Here is a 5,435-nt window from a genome sequence, read left to right as displayed (position 1 = left end):
CCCCTCCATCCTTATCCATACATTCAACAAGATGTTGCTCATAAACATGGGACTCAAGCCGATGGGATGTCCTGGTGAGCAGATAGATCCTTTCTGCTGGCCGTCACAGTATATTTGCTGCATGACTGAGCTGACAGAATGTTGGTGACAGGATGATTTGAGGTGGCCCTCATGTCAGACACCGCATGTGGTCAGGGCTCCAGGCTATCGAAGGTCGCTCTTACCCTCAGGCTAAAGCATGTGTGTGGACCTGCCTCCCTTCAACAGCACTGGAGCGTGGCTGAGGAGGAATTTACTGTAGACTCCAGTGCTGGCCCCTCAGGTGGTCACCTCACCCCCTGCACCCTCTGTAGCACGTGTTTGGCAGTCCTCTGTGGCTAGGCCTGGCCCTTACAAAGGCTTTGGAGAATCTCACTCCATGACACAAAGAGACCTTTGCAGCAGATCCCATGCCCCCATGAGGTAAGTTCCTACTCTCTCAGGCCAGTCTTCAGCTGGATGGATACTCCTTGGGAGACTGGGATCGCCCTTCTGGCTCTGCCCACTGGCTTCTCACCTGTCCTGCCCACAAGTGGGGGTGTGTGGAAGGCAGGGTAGAGTCGGTATGGAAAGAAATCACATTCTAGGAATGCAATGATTACAGCATAAGGAGTCCAAGAGAAGACAGACACAGAAGGAAAATATGTTGATGTACGTTTGTGCTATAAAATTCTGAATGGCAGAAATGAAGTATCATTCACACTTTTCTTAATATTCTGGGTAAGACTTGCATCTGTGGCCATCATTAACAAGAGCAGTAACGATTTTTTGAGAGAGTTCTTAGAAGCCAGTGTTCACAGGCCATATGATCGATTGCAGACTGGCGGAGTCATTAAGGAAATGGTGTTAGGGAACGGCAGAGGCAAAGAAATCTACGTTGTTTCAGTACAGACAGGTTCCAAAGAGTCCTGGCTTTATGAATAATAACAATATTGCTACCTTTTTCTCATGGCGGGTGATGTACAATTATTCAGGAACAAAGCACTTAAATAATAAAGAATGTACAGAGATGGTGCCTGGACACTCTAAAGAATCTTCACATGTACTGATTGGACACTAGACAAGTATATTAGTATCTTCCTCTACCCATTTTTCTAAATCTTCATTTATAAGTGTCTATACCTCATATGGGCCTATGAATTTTGCAATTTGCCTTTTCATTCAAGTGTTTATGTAGGCAGGAGCCCTGCAAAAAATAACTCACCTGGAAACTCTAAAGAAGGTAGCCCTGGATAACCTTGTTCTAGAAGCATCCCATCCGGTTTTGAATTGCCATGGTCTGTTTTACCGAACAGCTAAGGAAGAGAAAAGCCCTGTGCTAGCCCTCCTGCAGGATACAGCCAACTATTGATTTTGGCTGTGCAGTCACGAACCAAGGAAGTCAGACATAGAGAGAAATCCCACAGGAATGGCAGCACTTAAAAGGTAGCTGATACCACTGCAGGAAGACCTCCCTGCAAAGGGCTACTGATTTCGATTACACTGAATCTGTAAATCAATTCAAAGTAAATCGACATGTCAATAATCCTGAGTCTTTCCATCCACAAATACTGCATCTCTGTTTATTTAGGTCTTCTTTAATTTGAGCGATGCTCTGTAGTTTTCATTTTAAGGGTCTTACATACATTTAGTATTTTGATATCAAAATAACTTTTGATGCTACTCTAATCAGAATTGATATTTTATTCCTTTTCCAATTGTTCATTGCTTTTCGAGTTTCTCTATTGCTACATAACAAGCCACTCCAAAAATTAGATGCTTGAAATAAAAATAATAATTTAGTATCTCATGGTTTCTGTGGACCAGGAATTTCGATTAGGGCACAGTGAGGATGACTTGTCTCTACGTCTCTGTATCTGGGTCTTTAGCTGAGGACTCCAAGACTGGGGGGCTGAAATCTATGATAGCGTAACTGAAGCTAGAGAATACACTTCCAAGGTGACTCACTTACATGGTTGACAAGGTGGTGCCAGCAAGTTGGTTCTCCTCTCCTTGGGCCTCTCCGCAGGACTGCTCAAGTAACGTCATGACGAGGTGCCTGGCTTCCCGCAGACCAAGTGACCCAAAAGAACAAGGCAGAAGTAGCAATGCCTATTATGACCTAGTGTCAGAAGTCATACATTGTCACTTCCACCACATTCTATTCATTAGAAGCACATTATTATGACCAGCCCACACACAAGGAAAGGAAATTAGAATCTATCTTTTAAATGGAAGAATGTCAAAGAGTATATGAAAATTTTAAAACCATCACAATACAGAAATATAATTTCTTTGTATATTTATTGTGTATCCTGGGACTTTTCTAAATTCACTTGTCAGTTCTAACAGCTTCTTTGTAGATTTCTTGGGATTTTTCTGTGTACATAATCATGCCATCTCTGAGTAAAGGCAGTTTTACTTCTTACTTTCCTTGTATGTCTTTGTTTTCTTGCATGATTGCACTAATAAGACCTCCAGCACGGTGTTGACTAGAAGTGGCATGAAAATCCTTTGCCAGTTCCTGATCTTAGGGGAGAAGTATTCAGTGTTTCACCATAAAGTATGATGTTTGTTGTAGGTGTTTGGAGATACCCTTTATAAGTTTAAAGAGGATCCCCTCCCTTCCTATTTTGTTTAATGTTTTTGTTTAACGCATTTTTGTGAAATTCTCAGCTTCTATTAAAATGATCATATGATCTTTCTCCTTTATTAATACGGTGAGTTCCATGGGTTGACTTTCAGATGTGAAGCCAACTTGGCATTCCTGGGATTAATCCCATTTAGTCATATTATTCTTTTTATTCATTTTTTATTCAACTTACTAATATTTGGTTAAGAATGTTTTCATTTATATTCATGAGAGATATTGGTCTATTGTTTCTTATAATAGTTTTGGTGTCCTGGTATACTTGTCCTTATAACCTGAGTTTGCAATTACTTCTTTTTCTTCTGTGTTTTCTGAAAGAGTTTGTGTAGGACTGGTAATATTTTTTTTCCCCTTAAGTGTTTAATAGAATTCATCAATTAAACCATTTAGACATGGGTTTTTGTTGGAAAGTTTTTAACTATGAACTCAATTTCTTTCATTGATATAGGACTATTCAGGTTTTCTAATTGTTCTTGAGCCAGTTTTAAAAAATTTGTCTTTCAAAGAGTTTTTCATTTCTTTGAAGTTATCATGTTTATTGACATAAAGCTATTTATAATGTTTTCTATGAGCCTTTCAATGTCTGTCTGTAGGATCTGTGGTTAAGTCCTTTTAATCATTCATGATACTATATCTTCTTTTTTGTTATTCAGTCTAGCCAGAGGTGTGTCAATTTTACTGATATTTTCCAATAGCCAGATTTTATTTTCATTGATTTGTTTCCTATTGTTTGTTCATTTTCCCTCCTCATTGATTTCCATTCTTATCTTTATCATTTTCTCTCGTACTTTGCACTTAACTTTTTTTTTCTAACTTCTTGAGGTAGAATCCTAGGTAATTTATCTTTCTTGCTTTCTACTATAAGAAAATAAAATTATAAATTTCCTTCTAAGCACTCCTTTCAGTGCATCTGACACATTTTGGTGTGTTTTGTTTCCATTTCCATTCAGTTTAGAATATTTTATGATTTCTCACATGATTCCTTTAATCCATGATTCACTTGGAAGTGTCTTGTTTGATTTCCAAAAATTTGGAGACTTTCCAGATATCTTTGTCTTTTTTTTTCTTACTCAATTCTGTTATGAGTAAGCTGTCTTTCCTTTGAGCTTTCCTGGTACCCAATGCATAATTTCTTCAGAGCCCATATTCATATTCCGTATTCATTTATTCCACATTCTCCTGGTGCGCCCAGAGCCAGCACATAGCCTTGCAATGACAGTAATTACTGAATAAATATTTATGGAAGCAAAGAAGGAAGAAAGAAAGAAAAAAAGAGAATGAGAATTAAAAAGAAAAGGAGGGACACAGATAATGGATGACACACTCCCATGTGGACATGGCAGGAACTGCAAGGGGCATAGAGAGGGTAAACAAAATCAAAGGTGGAGGTGAGGGCTGCCTAAGACATCATCTTCTCTCTCGGTACTGCTCTCTCTTACAACTTTGGTTGGAAAACAGGAATCCAAGATGTTAAGGAATTATTACCGAGACATTTCAGATGCAATGCTGTAGGTTCAGCACAGAGGTTGGACTTTGAAGCTACTCCTCTGTAGCCATCCTGATTACAAATGACTTGAATTGAACCTAACTAGTTTTATGGGATTTAGGCAGCACTCAAGTTTTAAATAAATTGCTATAAACTTGTTTGTGCTCAACTTTTATTTCCTATTTATGTGCCTGCCACTGGGACTGACACTAAGCTAAACATTTGGTGTGTGTGATGTCATTTAATTTTCATGAAAACCTCACAAGGAGGGTATTGTATCTGCATTTTCAAAAAAAAAAAAACAAAACAGGTTCAGAAAAGTTAAATAACATGCTCAAAATCACTAGACTCAGGGGTTGGGGACTGAGTTCAAACAATATATCGGACTATAGATATCCCTTGTTGTTTGTTGCTGTTGTTGTTTCGGAAATGGTTCAGTTTGCTTTTAAGTTAAAGGGTTAAGACTAAAAAAAGAGCTCCAAGCTCAAAGACCCTCACAGGCATGCCATGGGGGCGGAGCACTTGCAGGGGAACAAAGCTGGAATTTCAAGTGTTTTAACTGAGGATTCCAGTAACAATGATTCCTAAGAGTAACAATGATTCCTAAGAGGCTGAGTCTTCACGCTTAATTATCTGTAAGTGAGGTTCTCTGGAAGGCACTTAGGGTGTCTCATCAAGCCTGCAGGCGCCCCTCCTTTGCATAACATCCAGGCATCCCATCACCTCCCCCACACACATATACACACCCCTTAGACTTAAAGTTCTCAGGGAGCTTGCTAAAAATGCAAATTCCAAAGTGCCATCCACAGAAATTCTTATTCAGTTGGTCTGGGTTGGAGCGTGTGTAACAAACATGCCAGCAGGTGATTCTAACACACCGGATCCAAGCCCACCCACTGAGATGCTGGCAACTCTACTGGTCTGTAGCAAAGACTTTGCTCAGCCTTTTCTCCTATGAAGTTCAAATCCTTGAAAGTAGGTGCACAGGAAGAAGAAAGAAGAGTCTCAGAGCTCCAGAAAATGCAGTTGCCTCCCTCATAATCCATAATGTTACCTTCATAAGTCACAAAATTGCCTACTTCATGTACTATAATTACTTTTACTAATTCCACGTTAGCTCTTTTATCTCAGATACTTTCATCGTCAAGCTGAAATATACACACTCTGCGAGTTAATACATGCCAAGATTTATGTCTTCTGCCTTTTGAAAAGTAGAACCAAGGGAGGAAAAGAAATAAAAGTAGAACAAGGGCACCTGTTTCGAAGGATTGTAGATAGATT

The sequence above is a fragment of the Leptonychotes weddellii genome, chromosome 5 (assembly GCF_054177405.1).
Source record: "Leptonychotes weddellii isolate Sample4059 chromosome 5, ASM5417740v2, whole genome shotgun sequence".
NCBI lineage: Eukaryota > Metazoa > Chordata > Mammalia > Carnivora > Phocidae > Leptonychotes > Leptonychotes weddellii.
The sequence above is the reverse complement of the archived record's forward strand: the minus strand, read 5'-3'. Positions refer to the sequence as shown.